Below are 17,683 nucleotides of genomic sequence, written 5' to 3' on the forward strand. Positions count from 1 at the left end.
GATGTTGCGTAAGAGCAGTAGTTCTCAAGAAGTGATTCCTGAAACCATCAGTACCATGGCCTGGAATCTTCTTAGAAAGCAGATTCTCAGGTGTTCCACCCAATCAGACAATCCAGTAGGGATCAGTAGCCTGAAAATTCTAGCCTAAAAACATATTTTTTCATACTTCTCTCTTTTCAAAAGTAGAGCACCCTTCTCAACGGCATACCCAAATCTTGCCATAGAGTAGTTATTCTCAAGCTGTGGTCCTTGATCAGCCTCAGCTAAATGGTAGGTAGAGATGCAAATTCTCAATCTAACCTAGAGAAAGCCTACCTAAATAAATTCACAGGGTGAGATTGGGCCAACCAAGCCAAAGAATGTCTGCCCAAGTTTGAGAACACTCTTCCCTGGATCACTGGTTTTCTAAATTTTCTAATAAGTGGAATCCCCAGGTGATTCTTTGAAAAAACCTGAAGCACTGGTTTTACAACCAGTGACTGTGATCACTTTGAAATGAGGGAGGAACTGGGAAACAAAAATTTTCAAAGCTACCTTGACAATTCTAATACAGAGCAAGTATGAGAAACTCCATTCTAGTCGATGTGGCCTGACTTTAGCAAAGGGAGCAGAAGAGGACCTCATCTCTTCAGAAATCTCAAGAAAAAAACCTCCTCACACTGATTCCAGATGGGCTATGTGCTCACCTCTACTTCAAATATTTTGGGAAGGGGGATAAAGGATTGATCAATGGAGCCTTTGCATTCTTACCCTTAGTGTGTGGGGAAGGGTGAACTCCACTAAAATAACTTAGAATGAAATTAATGGTGAGTGGTTCCTAAAAGTAGAATCGAAAATTTGGGGACAGGGTAGTGTTAATAGCAAACAACAAATATGAAACTAAATAAATGTTTGGGAGGAATTTTTATTGACAAAGGTCTTCTTAGTATTTTCTACTTTGTTCAGTTTGTTCTTTCAAAGATTATCCTGTTGAATTCATCTTTTCTTCTCGTTTGCAAAGTAAAATCCAAAGTTTTTCTAGAAAAATACTTGTTTTCTGAATTATTAATATAGAAATGCATAAGGACTTGTCATAGTTTTTTCCACTTATCATATATTCTTCTCACAATAATTTTGTAATTCATACAAACACTTATTCCATTTTCTGTCAGGTTAATAAATTTGTTATACCTGCTGAAGTCTCGAGTATATTCTCATATATGTTACCAATATAAAAATTATCGCTAAATATTTAATAGTATTCTTAAAAGTTGAAATAAACTGAAGTAGACAAAAATAGGTACTGAGGCATATAAACACTAGAAAATACTCAAAATTATTTTGTGGGTATGTTGATAATCATGACTATATATCAGTAGGCACTGCAAAATGACTGAAACGTTAGAATACAAAGAATTGCTACAATGGTAAAAGAAGACATACAGATGGCTAAAAAACACATGAAAAGATGCTCAACATCACTCATTATCAGAGAAATGCAAATCAAAACCACAATGAGGTACCATCTCACACCAGTCAGAATGGCTGCTATCCAAAAGTCTACAAGTAATAAATGCTGGAGAGGGTGTTGAGAAAAGGGAACCCTCTTACATTGTTGGTGGGAATGCAAACTACTACAGCCACTATGGAGAACAGTGTGGAGATTCCTTAAAAAACTGGAAATAGAACTGCCATATGACCCAGCAATCCCACTGCTGGGCATACACACTGAGGAAACCAGAACTGAAAGAGACACGTGTACCCCAATGTTCACTGCAGCACTTATAATAGCCAGGACATGGAAGCAACCTAGATGTCCATCAGCAGACGAATGGATAAGAAAGCTGTGGTACATATACACAATGGAATATTACTCAGCCATTAAAAAGAATACATTTGAATCAGTTCTAATGAGGTAGATGAAACTGGAGCCTATTATACAGAGTGAAGTAAGCCAGAAAGAAAAACACCAATACAGTATACTAATGCATATATATGGAATTTAGAAAGATGGTAACAATAACCCTATATTCGAGACAGCAAAAGAGACACAGATGTATAGAACAGTCTTTTGGACTCTGTGCTGTCGGGGGGGGGTGGTGATTTGAGAGAATATCACTGAAGCATGTACATTATCATATGTGAAACAGATCACCAGTCCAGGTTCAATGCATGAGACATGGTGCTCAGAGCTGGTACACTGGGATGACCCAGAGGGATGGGATGGGGTGGGAGGTGGGAGTGGGGCTCAGGATGGGGAACACATGTACACCCATGGCTGAATCATGTCAATGTATGGCAAAACCACTACAATATTGTAAAGTAATTAGCCTCCAATTAAAATAAATAAAAAATAAAATAAATATTTTTAATTGAAGTATTAAAAAAGAGAAAAAAACAAATGAATATGAAAAGTACATTGTTAGAATGAATGTTACTCCAGGACAAAGGAAATTATTATAAGATATTAAATTCTATTTGTATTCTGTTGCTATGTTTTCGTATCATTATAATATTAAAATATTCTTAGAATTAAAAAAAGAAACTATCAATAGTTATACAACCATTTATTTCAAAATATAAATTACATATGATAAAAAGTACCATATATAAGAATATGAATTTATAAACTCTGCTGTAAAAATTCTATATTGGTGGGCCTGAGTGGCTGAAAACCTGTATCTGGCAGAGGTCTCCAGTAATGAGGATGGATCTGCTCCACTGAGCCCTTAGAAGTCCACGAGGATAGGAATCTTTGAAAACTTGAAGGTTTGGGCCACACCACATAGTTGATATTATCATTGTAACTGTGGGGGCGTGTCTGTTGGTTTAGACCTGAGACTTTCACCTGTATCAGTTTGATCTTCATCACACTGGTGCTGGAGAAGGAGGGGCTAATAAAATCAGTCATAGGGACTCTCCAGATTAATGGACCAAAATTAGGGAGATCTTACCTGGTTGGCAACACCCAGTAAAAAGGTCAGTGTTGACAGAGTTCAGTTCAGTGAATGGGATGCCAGTGAACAGGACGATGGCACAGTTGCACCCAGTTGCTCCTAGATTCCTCCTTCCACCCTATTTCATGTTGCTCCTTTTAATGAGTCTTCTTGTGCTGCCATGAAACAGAAGCAAGGCTTTAACAGCTTTTTATGAGTTTTGGGTCCTTCTAAAGAAACATGGAACCTGAGGGTAGTCTAGTGGATCCCAGACAGTATGATGAGGAAATGATATGCTGTTGTTGATTAGTCACTAAGTCATGTCCGACTCCTTGTGACCTCATGGACTGCATTTCACCAGGATCCTCTTTCCATGGGATTTCCCAGGCAAGAATATGAAAGAGGGTTTCCATTTCCTTGCCCAGGAGATGTTCTCCACCCAGGGATTGGACCTGAGACTACTGCACTGCAGGGGGATTTTAGTGGCTGTAATTATAGACTTAGGATTCCAAAGAAAACAAGGTCTAGTTGTTGTCCTTTAGTCACCAAGTCATGTCTGACTCTTTGGGATCCCATGGACTCTAGCCCACCAGGCTCCTCCATCCATGGGGATTCTCCAGGCAAGAATACTGGAGTGGGTTGCCATTTCCATCTCCAGGGGATCTTCCCAGGCCAGGGACTGGACCCATTTCTCCTGCATTGCAGGTGGCTTTTTTACCACTGAACAGTGTTAAATGATCCCCAACTCTAATTATATGAGAATAACCAGTTTGAACAGAGAAGGCAATGGCACCCCACTCCAGTACTCTTGCCTGGAAAATCCCATGGATGGAGGAGCCTGGTGGGCTGCAGTCCATGGGGTCGTTAAGAGTCGGACACGACTGAACGACTTCACTTTCACTTTTTACTTTCATGCATTGGAGAAGGAAATGGAAACCCACTCCAGTGTTCCCGCCTGGAGAATTCCAGGGACGGGGGAGCCTGGTGGGCTGCTGTCTATGGGGTCGCAGAGTCAGACATGAATGCAGCGACTTAGCAGCAGCAGCAGCAACCAGTTTGAAGTGAAGTTATCCTCACTGACATCCTTCTGGCTGTTGCCTAAATTCTGAAGAAAGGTATGCTGAAGGAGACTGGATTCCATGCTTCTGATTCAACAGGACTTCATCTTGAAGGAGAGCACTGGAATTCCCACAGATCCGACAGGACTTAGGAGTCAACACTCCAGAAAGAAGGAGAGTAGCAGATTCAGATGACATAATTCTACAATGTACATTAAGCTATGATGCCAAATTTTGACAAACAGATGTTTATGTAGTATCAGAGAACGTGCATGCATGCTAAGTCAAGTATCAGGGTATCTAACATCAATCCAGCGGACAGTGGAACTGGGCCCAGTTGGATCACTTTGGTTTCCACAGCACCACGGATGACACTGGTTCTTCTTAAATCTCATAAATGGGGATTTTATGAAGTACACTTGCCCAAAGTAAACCTGCAACATGATTTTTCAACACACTGGTAATTTTCTGCACAAGCAAAGCTAATGATGTCCACTGGAGTCCATCTGGAGAAGGCAATGGCACCCCACTCCAGTACTCTTGCCTGGAAAATCCCATGGACGGAGGAGCCTGGTAGGCTGCAGTCCATGGGGTCGCTAAGAGTTGGACACAACTGAGCGACTTCACTTTCACTTTTCACTTTCATGAATTGGAGAAGGAAATGGCAACCCACTCCAGTGTTATTGCCTGGAGAATCCCAGGGATGGGGGAGCCTGGTGGGCTGCCATCTATGGGGTCGCGACTGAAGCAACTTAGCAGCAGCAGAGTCCATCTTTAGCTCAACTTACTTGAAGGAAAGGTTCTTCAATTTAATTTTTCAAATGAGTAATTCACTAAGTGGCCAATATGACAAACTATCAATATTTTACAGAGTAATTCCCCACATAAAAGACATACCTAAATGGGCATAATACTTTGTTAATATCCAATATGACAGTCTGGGAAAGAAAACCATTTTATAAATATTAAACATATTTTTAAAAATGCATTTCACCATGACAAATATTTGAGCATTTTACATATGGATGAGTCAATTTTAACAATAAAAAAAATCTATTTCTGACAGTTTTGTAAGCCTATCATCCAAATTGTAGTATTTTTTATTTAACTGACATCCTGTTATACTATCATAATCTCATTTGCAATTTAAACAAATACACTATATAGGCACTAAACCTACAACTGAGGCAGACATCTGAAAAAGACAAATATATTTATCTTTTGAAAATTTTGGAATATACCTTTCATGACCTATTTAATAAAAGCAGGTAAATCACCTCTTCTTAAAAAAATCCTAAAACTTTTATATTTTCTCTATGACAGAATACTGTAAAGTTTGTGATACTATGAGATTTTCTTTATCAAACTGCAAATTTAACTTTAGGTGGATATACATTTAAATAAAAATTTACGTCTTTAAAAATTAAACTAAAATTCCATTTTTCAGAGTTGGAATAAAAAATAAATTATATAAATAAGGTTAAAAAATGTAAAGATGATATATATATATATAGCAACATTTCCACTAATCTGACATTTCTGAAATTAAGCAATGGCCCATGTCTTAATACATCAGTGTTTTGATTTATCTCTCTTCCTTTATGCACATGTATAATCCATAAAAATGGTAGACTAAAATGTGGCATCACAGATTATTGAAATCTGTCACTCAAGCCACCCCTTTAAAATTACCTGCACAAAGGATGCAACTACTAACACATTTAATGTGTGAGAACAAGAGGGCACAGCAATGCTCTTTTCACAGGATGAAGCATGTCACCAGAGGACGAGCAACCAGATTCCACATGAGAGAGACTCACTGTTTTCTCTGGAATCCACCGGCTCTCCTCTGGCTGTAGCAGGCTATGTTCTTTAGAGCGGGCGGCACCACTTCTTTCCAGAACACTAGGAAGCTCCAGTGCGCAGGCAGAAACAGCCAAGAAGCAACATCATTGCAGGCTCTCTGACTTTGTCAACTCTTGATTATTCTCCGAGAGAAACTCTGAAGAAAGGGTTACTGCCTGGGGGAAGGTAGAGTTCACAGGGGAGCAGGGATCCTGGACGAGTGAACGTCCTGGGGGAGGTTCTTGGTCTCCAAGTGCCCAAGGTCACTCACCATATCTGCAGTGAGGCAACTGCTCAACTGGCCTTTTTGGGGCAAACTACCTGAAGCTTCCGGCACTGGGCTTGAAACAAGGAAAAAGCAGACTATCTCCCCAGCCCATGTGGCCAGAAAACATGGCAGCCTTGAACAAGCCATTGTCAAACTCTAAGAACCCTTTGCAGGCAGGCCTCAGAAAGAGAAAGGAGCACCTGGCTTTAGAACAGGATGGAGTCTGGGGTCAGGCCTGATGTGAGCCAGCAGAATTGTTGCTGTCAGTGCTCAAAGCCACGCAGGTATTTGTGGTATGTCTCACACACAGCACCTTCACTCACCATATTTTTTTTCCTGTGGGCACACTCGGTGTATTCACCATCTTCCACAAGAGGCAAGGAGACACACCAGAAATGCCAAGGAGCGGCTCTGCCTGTATACTACCACAGCCCTTGTTGGCCACGAACACAATGACCGGCCCCGATGGCCACAAGCCAGGACTTCCAACAGGTGGAAAACTACTCCCTATCGTGAAATTAAGCCCAAGATTTGGCTCCTGCATTTTTCATGTACACAGAGGAACCTCCCATCTTTTCACCAGAAGCCTGAGCCAATTGATTTCTGTCCAGTTCTCAACTTCTGTCCTGTAGGACAGGGCATGCTTTAACACATTCCTCTTGCAGCCAGATTGAAATACAATGAGAAACAAAAGTCTGAGGATAACTTGTGGACCACAGCATAAGACACAGGCTAATTTGCAAGGACACAGTAAACTAAACATCCTATCATATTTTATTTTTTATTTTACATAAAAAATTGCTTTATCTTCTCCATTTACAAGAAAAGCAACACTTTTGCTAGAAATGGAGACCTTGACTACTACAGCAGAGCAGCTGTTCTCAAAGTGCATGCTATTCTCCTGAGCAAGAGCTGGGCACTGCATAGTCATGCACATTCTCACCCATATGACACAGATTACCTCCTCAGAAACTCTACGGGGGGCGTGGGGCACACATGCTGCATTGCCACAAGCACATCAGGGCTTCCCCTGAGTGCCAAGGTTTGAGGAAATTATTGCATTGACACCCTGTCTGTAATACTATCAGAAAATAAGAAATCTTGGGACAATTTATAAACAAAATGCTAACATGTCGGTTACTGCAGGAGAACGGATTCATTTCAAGGTGAAATAGCCAGAACAAAGGGGATTCTTAATTTTGGGGGGTGATCTGTGGTAAATCAGGGGATTGTGACTCAAAAACATTATTCATCTATCTTTAGCAGAAGGCAGGAGTGAAACATTGCTTTTGAGACTCTCAGAAATAAAATTCACAGAAACATAACCTGACTGCATCCTAGGTCTTTCTCACTGGACACTGACCTGCATGATGGGGGAACAATTTTGGGAGCCTTCCCATCTCACGGAAACTGTATGGTAAGGCAGGCTGGGCTGTCAACAAAGTAATCAGATAGCTACGGACTTGACACACATTGTAGTCACTATGTACATATGAACTACATTGATGCTAAAATACTATTCTTCACGAATTCAACTTTAATACTATCCATTCAGTGTTTGAAAATGGATGAGATGGGTCCGACTGGGGTAACTAGACAGCAGACTCATGGTTCCTGACTCTGTAGTTTCCCAAAGAAGCTTTCGGTTAAGCATTGTCGACACTGAATGTGCACAAGATACCGCTGTGGTGTACAAGGATACTGTGAAAAGTCAAGGGCAGCCCAGTAAGCTGACCGACCACATGCCCAAGCAGACGTGTTCCTCATAGATGCCCCTTCTGGTGGCGGCTTTCCAGCCCACCTCCCTGCTTCCCGCCACGTGCTCCTCCAAGGAGCAGCACTAGCATCACCTCTGCCCGAGGGAACACGCACAAGCAAGCCCCACCTGGGACACACGGACTTTCCGACTCACAGAGGACAGCTGGGTCCCACAATCCCATGTCCCCAATCACAAAGTACACTCTTGGGACAAAAGCAGCCACACTCCATGCCAGGGAACACTTACTGGGGTGTGCAGAAATCCAGAGGGTCTTTCACAGTGGTGTGTCTTCTCAGACCCCCGACCAGCTGACAGCACTTCTTCAAAGCACTTGGTGAGCCTCGCCTGGGTGGGCAGACATGGCCAAGCCCGGGGCCTCCTTCAGCTGCCTCCGGGGTTGCCACCTATTGCTTGTTCTCAGAGGAAACACTCATGAAGGACTACTGCTCATGCCACCGATGAGGCCAACCTTCCAGAAAGCAGTCTTTGGACTACTGAACACTTCTGTAGAGCGTCCTGTCTGCAAAGGCTAAAGGCAAACCCCTGGGTCTGCAGTGAGGGCCCCGCTGAGCCAAGTTTCCTGCTCTTGACTTGACACAAAGGAAAAGCAGACTCTCTTCCCCCTCCCGAGAGGCTGGTAATACAGCTGCCTTGAGGAAGCCATTCCCCAAATCGAAGGACCGTTTCAATCACGTCCTTGGTTAGACAGAGGGGCCGGTCGTTTTCCAATGGGGGGTACTTAGGAGTCTGGGGTCAGACTCTGTGATGAGCCAGTAGAGCGACTGCTTTCAGTGCTCAATGCCATGCAGATATTTAGGGTGCATCTCACCCACATTCACTCGCCATACATTTTTTTCCTGTGGCCACGCACGGTGCACTCACCATCTTCCCCTGTAGGGTAAGGATACACATCAGAAACGCCATGGAGCAGCTCTTGCTGCATACTACTGTGGCCCATGTTGGGTATGGAGAAGATGATGAGAGGCCTAGAGGGGCACAGGCCAGGACCTCCAGCAGTTGCAAACCTGCTCCCCATCGTGGCCTCCAGCCCAGGTCTTGGCTCCTGCATTTCCAGGTGGCCACTGGAGCTCTCCCACCTTGCACCAAGGGCCTCAGACAACTGACTTCTGTCCAGTCCTCAACTTTTGTCCTGTAGGACTGCACATGCTTTGACATGTTGCTTAGGCAGCCAACGGAAATACAATGAGAAACAAACGTCTCAGGATACCTTGTGGACCATGGCATAAGACACAGGCTTATTTGCAAGGCCACAGTAAGCGAAACATCTTATGGTATTTTGTTTTTTACTTTCACGTAACAAAATTGCTTTCTTCCCTCCATTTACAAAACAAGCAACCTTTTCACTGGAAATGCAGACTCTGACTCCTAGAGCAGAGCAGTTGTTCACAAAGTACGTGGTCTCCAACTTAGCAAGAGTTGGGCACCTCGTAGTTGTGCACATTCTCACACACACCATGCAGACCACTTCCTCAGAAACTCTGAGGGGAGCCTGGGGCACCTACCTGCTTTCTCACAAGCACACCAGGCCTTCTTCTGAGTGCCAGGGTTTGAGGAAATATTGCCTCGATGCCTTGTCTGAAATACTATCAGAAAATAAACTGAGACACATGTTACAAATACCAAGGGGACATGCCTGTTAGTCCTGGAGAAGTGGTTCATTTGAAGGTGATACAGTGTGACCACAGGGTTTCTTAAACGTTGGAGATGACATGTCGAAAATCAGGGGATCATGACTCAAACATCGTCAGCCCATCTTTAGCAGAAGGCATGAGCAAAAGCATGGCTTCCGAGATTCTCAGAGACTGACCTCACATAAATGCAACCAGACAGTGTCCTTGGTCCTTCTCAAGGGACGTTGGCTTACATGATGGGGGAATGATTTTGGGAGACTCTCCATTTCACCCATGCTGTTTTGTAAGGTGGGACATCCACGAAAGTAATCACATGGCTATGGACGTGACACAGCTTGTCGTTGATACATACGTATGAATGAAATTGATGCTACACTTCTATAATGCAACTGGAATTCATTTCTGTTCATTGTTTGAAAATGGGTGAGGTGGGTGTGACTCTGGTAACTACACAGCAGGCTTACGGTTTCTGACTCTCTAGTTTCCCAACGGGTCTTTGGCAAATCCACATTTACAGAGGTGAAATCAGTTAAGCACTGTCTACATTGAACATGTACAAGATACCACTGGTCTATGGGGATACTGTGAAAAGACAAGACCAGCCCAATAAGCTGACTGAAAATGAGCCAAGGCGGACATGCTCCAATAGGGGCCCCTTTTGGTGGCGGAATTCCAGCCTGCCTCCCTGCTTCTGCCCCTTGTCCTCCAAGGAACAGCTCTAGCATCACCTCTGCCAGAGGGAATACACAAAACCAAGCCCTACTTGGGACACATGGCCTCTACGACTCAAGAGGACAGCAGAGTGCGAAAAATCCGTGTCCAGAAAGACAGTATGCTCACTCTTGGATCAAAAACAGTCACACGCCATGACAGAGAACACTTACTAGGGTGTGAGGAAATCCAGAGGGTCATTCACAGTGGTGTGTCTTCTCAGACGCTCAGGCAACCGACAGCACACCTTCAAAGAACTCGGTGAGCCTCGTCTGGGCGGGCAGACTCTGCCAAGCCTGGGGCCTCCTTCAGCTGCCTCCGGGGCTTCCACCTCTGCTTGTTCTCAGAGAAAACCTTCCCAAAGGACTCTTGCGACTCAGACGGTAAAGAATCCTCCAGCAATGCAGGAGACACAGGTTCCATCCCTGGGTTGGGAAAGATCCCCTGGAGAAGGAAATGGAAACCCACTCCGGGATTCCTGCCAGGAAAATTCCATGGACACAGGAGCCGGTATGCAGAGAGTCGGACATGACTGAGCAACTGAAAAAAGCTAACTCGCCAGGGCCACGGATGAGGCCACCATTCTAAAGAAGCCTTCAGACTAGTGTTCTTTCTCGAAGAGCAACTTGTCCGCACAGGTTGAAAGGACACTCCCTATGTCTACTTGGAAGAAGATTGCCCACATTGCCTGGGAATTTCAGGGGCTCTAATCACTGAGCTAGGTTTCCAAAGCAAGCAAGGGTGGGCACTGCTTGCCTAGTTGCCAAGTCGTCTCTGACTCCTGGCAATAACCTACGGCTCTGGTGCACCAGGATCCTCTGTCCCTGAATTCTGCAAGTCACAGTTTCTCAGAGAGAAACTCTGAAGGAAGGATTATTCTTAGGGCGAATAGAGCCCACAGGTGAACCAGGGATCCTGGGACCAGCGAATGACCTGGGGGAGTTTTGCAGCCTCCAAAGTTCCCAAGGCCACTCAAGTGTGTCTGCAGCGAGAGGATGGCTGAGCTGGCCTCTTTCGGGCAAACTTTCAGAAGCCTCTTGCGCTAGACTCGCAACCTGGGAAAATACAGGCAGTCTCTCCCTCCCAGGCGGCCAAAGAACACGGCTGTCCGCTACAAGCCATATCCAAAACCTAAGAACCCTTCACAGGCTGGTCCTAGGCAACAGAAAGGAGCACCTGGCTTTAGAACAGGATGGAGTCTGGGGTCCACCTCTGTGATGAGGCAGCAGAGCTCTTGCTTTTAGTGTTCCAAACCCTGCAAATATTGAGGGGTGTATCGCCCCTTCGGCAACTGCTCTCACCTCATTCTTCATGGCTGGCACGCTCGGTGCAGTTATCATTTTCCCAAGAGGCACAGAAGTATACCTCCACCTGCCATGGAGCAGTAGTGGCTGCATACTGCCCTGGCTCAGGCTGGCCACAGAGAAGATGTAGAGCTGCCCAGACGGGCATAGGCCAGGATGCCCAACAGTGGCAAACTCTCTCTGCATCGGGACTCCCAGCCATGCTTGGGCTCCAGCATGTCCGAGTGCAATGCAAAGCCTTCAAAGTCTTTATCTGGGGTCTTGAGACAATCACTTCCATCTGATCATCAGCTTCTATACGTCTTCTGCCGTTCAGTCACTCAGTCGTGTCCGACTCTGTGAGAAACCCCTGGACTGCAGCACGCCAGGCATCCCTGCTTCTTCTCTATTGCTCGATGGGTGTGATTTCCGTACTGTCCTCAGGCATCGAAACTGAAATCATATGACGAAACAACAACAGCCATACTATAACTTCTTGAAAATAACAGGTAGTTTTCTTCATGACTTCTTTAAACAAATGTCAGACTCAGTGTGCAACATTCAACGGAGGGTGAGGAAACATTGTTGATACTCTCGAACATATCCTCTCCAAAAAGGAGTCACATTAACAGAAATCCTTCATGTTACGAATTCCCAGAGGGTCCCCCCCGCCCCCGCCTCCACTCACATACACACACGCGCACACACACGTATCTGTAAAGGCACAGTAAAAGCTGACCACTTTTGCTTCTTTCAATAAACTTTTTCATTACCTTCTGATCAGAAAAACAGCAACGTCTTCCTCCGGCAAATGTAGACCTTGACTTTAAGCCGAGGAGGTGTTTTCAATGCGTGTGGTCTCTTCCTCGGCAAGAGGTGGCCACGTCGTAGTCGTGCACATTCTCACCCATGATACGTAGACTTCCTCCTCAGAAACTCTTACGAGGTCCCGGGGCACCCAAGCTATACTGCCACAAGCACACCTGGGCTTACCCTGAGAGCCAAGGTTTGAGGAAAGGACTGCCTTCACGCCTTGTCTATAATACTATCAGGAAACAGGAAACCTTGGGACATCTTGCAAATAGCACAGGAACACACCTGTTAAATCCAGGAGAATCGATTCATACAAGGCAATATGATACAGGGAGACCAAGGGGGTTTCTAAACCACTGGGGATGACGTGTGGGAAAGCAGCAGATCCGGCTCAAGAACATCGTCCCACCATCTTGAGCAGAGGGCATGAGGAAACCTTGACTTCCCAGATTCTCAGAAATCGACATCAGGGAAAAATAACCTGACTGTGTCCTCGGCCTGTCTCAACGCCCAGTGGATTGGATGATGGAGGAACGATTTCCGGAGCCTTCCCATCTCACCCATGCTGTTGGTTAGGCGGGCTATCCACAAATGATTCAGATTACTATGGACATGACACACCTTGTCATCCACATGTACGTAAGAAGGAAATTGATGCTGAAATACTATTGCTCACATCTAGAATGCAACTGGAAGTCATTTCATTTCAGTGTTTGAAAATGGGTGAGATGGGTCCGACTGGGGTAACTAGACAGCAGACTCTTGGTTCTTGACTCTCTAGTTTCCCAGCGGGTCACTGGCAAATCCACGTTTACAGAGGTGAAATCAGGTAAGCACTGTTTACGTCGAACGTGTACAAGATACCGCTGCAGTGTACGGGGATACTGTGAAAAGGCAAGCCCAGCCCAGTAAGCTGACCGAGCATGCACCTAGGCGGACATGCTCCTCATAGGTGCCCCTTTCGGTGGCGGAATTCCAGTCTGCCTCCCTGCTTTTCCCCACTTGTCCTCCAAGGAGCAGCTCTAGCATCACCTCTGCCCGAGGGAACACAGACAACCACACCCCACCTGGGACACACGGCCTCTCCGACTCAGGGTGGACAGCCGGGTCCCACACTCCTCTGTCTGCCCTTACAAAGCATGCTCTCGGGGCAAAGGCAGCCACACTCCACGTCAGGGAACACTTACTGGGGTGTGAGGAAATCCAGAGGGTCATTCACAGTGGTGTGTCTTCTCAGACGCTTGGGCAACTGACAGCACACCTTCAAAGAACTCGGTGAGCCTCGCCTGGGCGGGCAGACTCTGTCAAGCCTGGGGCCTCCTTCAGCTGCCTCCAGGATTGCCACCTCTGCTTATTCTCAGAGAAAACCTTCCCGAAGGACTCTTGCGACTCAGACGGTAAAGAATCCTCCAGCAATGCAGGAGACACAGGTTCCATCCCTGGGTTGGGTAAGATTCCCTGGAGAAAGAAATGGCAAGCCACTCCAGGATTCCTGCCAGGAAAATTCCATGGACACAGGAGCCGGGATGCAGAGAGTCGGACATGACTGAGCAACTGAAAAAAGCTAACTCGCCAGGGCCACGGATGAGGCCACCATTCTAAAGAAGCCTTCGGACTCGTCTTCTTTCTCGAAGAGCAACTTGTCACACAGGTTGAAAGGATACTCCCTGTGTCTACTTGGAAGAAGATTGCCCACACTGCCTGGGGATTTCAGGGGCTCTAATCACTGAGCTAGGTTTCCAAAGCAAGCAAGGGTGGGCACTGCTTGCCTAGTTGCCAAGTCGTCTCTGACTCCTGGCAATAACCTAGGGCTCTGGTACGCCAGGATCTCTGTCCCTGAATTCTGCAAGTCACAGTTTCTCAGAGAGAAACTCTGAAGGAAGGATTATCCCTAGGGCGAATAGAGCCCACAGGTGAACCAGGGATCCTGGGACCAGTGAATGACCTGGGGGAGTTTCACAGCCTCTGAAGTTCCCAAGGCCACTCAAGTGTGTCTGCAGCGAGGGGATGGCTGAGCTGGCCTCTTTCGGGCAAACTTTCAGAAGCTTCTTGTGCTGGACTCGCAACCAGGAAAAGGCAGGTGGTCTCCCCCTCCCAGGCGGCTATAGAACATGGCTGCCCGCGACAAGCTGTATCCACAACCTAAGAACCCTTCAAAGGCTGGTCCTAGGCAACAGAAAGGAGCACCTGGCTTTAGAACAGGAGGGAGAGTCTGCAGTCCACCTCTGTGATGAGGCAGCGGAGCTCTTGCTTGCAGTGTTCCAAACCTTGCAAATATTGCGGGCCATGTCACCCCTTCGGCAACTGCTCTGGCCACACTCATCATGGCTGGCACGCTCTGTGCGGTTATCGTCTTCCCAAGAGGCAAAGAAGCATACCTCCACTGGCCACTGGGCAGTAGTGGCTGCGTACTGCCCTGGGTCAGGCTGGCCACAGAGAAGACATAGAGCTGCCCAGACGGGCATAGGCCAGGATGCCCAACAGCGGCAAACTCTCTCCGCATCAGGACTCTCAGCCACGCTTGGGCTCCAGCATGTCTGAGTGCAATGCAAAGCCTTCAAAGTCTTTATCTGGGGTCTTGAGACAGTCACTCCATCTGATCATCAGCTTCTATACGTCTTCTGCAGTTCAGTCGCCCAGTCGTGTCCGACTCTGTGAGAAACCCCTGGACTGCAGCATGCCAGGCATCCCTGCTTCTTCTCTATTGCTCGATGGGTGTGATCTCCGTACTGTCCTCAGGCATCGAAACTGAAATCATATGACGAAACAACAACAACCATACTATAACTCCTGGAAAATAACAGGTAGTTTTCTTCATGACTTCTTTAAACAAATGTCAGACTTAGTGTGCGACATTCAACGGAGGGTGAGGAAACACTGTTGATACTCTCAAATGTATCCTCTCTAAAGAGGAGTAACATTAACAGAAATCCTTCACATTACAAATTTCCAGAGGGTCCACATATACATACACACACACTCACATATGTGTAAATGCACAGTAATAGCTGACCACTTTTGTTTCTTTGAAGAAGATTTTTCATTACCTTCTGATCAGAAAACCAGGAACTTTTTCCTCTGGCAAATGTAGACCCTGACTCTAGAGTTGAGGATGTGTTCTCAAATTGCATTATCTCCTCCTCAGCAAGAGGTGGCCACCTCATAGTCATGCACATTCTCACCCATGATACGCAGACTACCGCCTCAGAAATTCTCAGGGGGCCTGGTACACCCACAGGCATTTCCATCAGCACACCAGGGCCTCCCCTGAGTGCCAAGGTTTTTTAAAGTATTCTCCAGAATCAAAAGTTTTTACTATGATCAGGAAATAGTAATCCCTCATATATTGTTTCAAAAAGGCTGAGTGGGAAACAATCAGCCTGCCAATCATGAGACATGAGTTCCATCCCTGATCTAGGAAGATACCACATGATTGAAAGCAGCTCAACCTCTGAGTCACAAGTACTCAGCCCCAGTTCTAGGGCCCAAGAGCCAGAACTCCTGAGCCTCTGTTCCTCAGTTATTATAGCCCGTGAGCCCTAGAGACTGTGCTTCGCAAGAAAGAGAAGCCACCTCAGTGAGAAGACTGTGCACTGCAAGGAAAAGTCCCCCAATCGTCACAACTAGAGCAAGTCTGAGCACAGCAATGAACATCAGTTGCAGCCAAAATAAATAAAATAAATTTTAAATAAAGAAAAATATTCAAAGGAGAGTATTTAATTTTCATGAGTAGTTCAAAAAATGTGTTCCACAAAACATCAGCGTTGGCATAACCTGCCATAGTCTTTGGAATCTAATTTCCAGGTGGCCCATATGTGCAAGCCTGTCTGGAAGACCTCAGTAGCCTAAAATTCTATTCTTTGAAATCAAAGTAAAAAACCTCTTATGCTACACACTCTCATCATTAGCAGTGCAATTTTTTAAGTGGCATATTCAATCTTTCCCTTAAGAGTGGAGCAGTGCTTCTCAAAATATGGCCCTCAGAGCAGTAATATCTGGGCACGTGGTAAATACTTCAATTCTCAACCCTACTCACCACACCTATACAGGTAGTGAGTCTGAGGGGAGAGTATGGTCAATCAATGTGGATTTTATTAATAATAAGCACTCCATTAATTTCAATGCATGCCAAATTTTGAGAAACCTATTTCCCTGACGACTTGTTTTCAATATAATGTATAAACATGAATCCTCTGTGGATTCTTTTGGAACAACTGATGCATGGTTTTTACAATTGGAATTTCTCATGAATTTGAGGTGTGGTATGCCCTAATTGACAGGTGTTTTAATCTTTTACCTGGACATTAACATGTGCAGTTAGTTTGGGAACCACAACCTTAGGCCTATCCTGTAAAACTTGACTAAGTAACATGGGAAGAGACTTTATCTTCCTAGGAATCTCAGGAAAAGACCTCTTACTGCCCTAACATGGCTATTTGCTCAGCCAAACTCAAAGGTCTTTGGCTTGGGGGACAGAAGTTTGCTTGATGGACCCCTCTGCATTCTCATTTATAGCATATGGGGTAGTGTCAACTCCTAAACAACCTGTCCTGAAATTCAGGCTGAATGGTTCTCAAAGTGGATTTATTAATATAAACTGCACCAGGGTGGGGGAAGGGAATAAACAGTAAGTTTCTCATTAAATAACAACTTGATAAGAATGTTTATTGTCCTGTTTTTGTTAGTATTTTCTAGCTTGCCTACTTGTTTTTATTTTGTTTGTGTTTTCAGAGGATAAACCTGACTCATCATGGCTACATTCACCTTTAGTTGTGAATCATGAAGCAAAATCTAAGTTCCTGTTTTTCTAGAAAAATATTATTTTTTTAATTAATGATACAGAATTGCAAAAAGTTACACTTTCAAATATCTTGAATATTACTGCTATTCTACTTTTTAAATTTATAAAAATGCTTATTCTCTTTCTCTCATGTTAAGTTTGTTGAACAGGCTGAAGGCTTCCCTATTTTCTCATTTAAGTTCACAATGCAAATATATTAACACCCCTAATATTTAAAAGCTTTCTCACAAATACAAATGGATTCCAGCAGACTAAGAATTAAAGCTTAGCAATATTAGAAGGTAATCTGGACAGATTTTTGTATACATGTAAATAATTATGATTTTAATTATTTGTGAACACAACCAGACAACCAAACTTCAGTATAATTAGTATAAATATTTTATAAGGAAGCAAATTAATACTTTACAGTTTTATAAAACATTTTCATTCATAACAAAACTGTTGAATAAAGTATACAGGATAAAGGACACCATACATAAAATAACAAGAATTTATAAACTGGGCTGTAACAGGTCCCAACCCAGCATGCTTGGTTTGCCTAAAGTCCCCACATACCAAAGCTGTTTAGGACTAGC

At 44.7% G+C, this 17,683-nt stretch overlaps 1 long non-coding RNA gene across 6 annotated transcripts in view; it reads right to left on the reverse strand.

Moving 5' to 3' along the window:
• LOC129639924 (uncharacterized) overlaps nucleotides 1–17,683 on the reverse strand; it is a 76,846-nt gene that overhangs the window by 2,849 nt on the left and 56,314 nt on the right. For 3 of the 6 annotated variants that reach the window (XR_008708672.1, XR_008708669.1, XR_008708674.1), the window contains exons 2-9: nucleotides 13,492–15,052; nucleotides 12,265–12,589; nucleotides 11,510–11,944; nucleotides 10,382–10,652; nucleotides 9,369–9,449; nucleotides 8,092–8,736; nucleotides 5,794–5,994; nucleotides 2,934–3,091 (exon numbers count right to left, since the gene is read on the reverse strand). This is a non-coding gene — a long non-coding RNA (uncharacterized LOC129639924). The remainder of the gene's footprint in view (nucleotides 1–2,933; nucleotides 3,092–5,793; nucleotides 5,995–8,091; nucleotides 8,737–9,368; nucleotides 9,450–10,381; nucleotides 10,653–11,509; nucleotides 11,945–12,264; nucleotides 12,590–13,491; nucleotides 15,053–17,683) is intronic. The other 3 variants (XR_008708670.1, XR_008708673.1, XR_008708671.1) reach the window with 3 other exon arrangements.

Source organism: Bubalus kerabau, chromosome X, assembly GCF_029407905.1.
Source record: "Bubalus kerabau isolate K-KA32 ecotype Philippines breed swamp buffalo chromosome X, PCC_UOA_SB_1v2, whole genome shotgun sequence".
Lineage (NCBI taxonomy): Eukaryota > Metazoa > Chordata > Mammalia > Artiodactyla > Bovidae > Bubalus > Bubalus kerabau.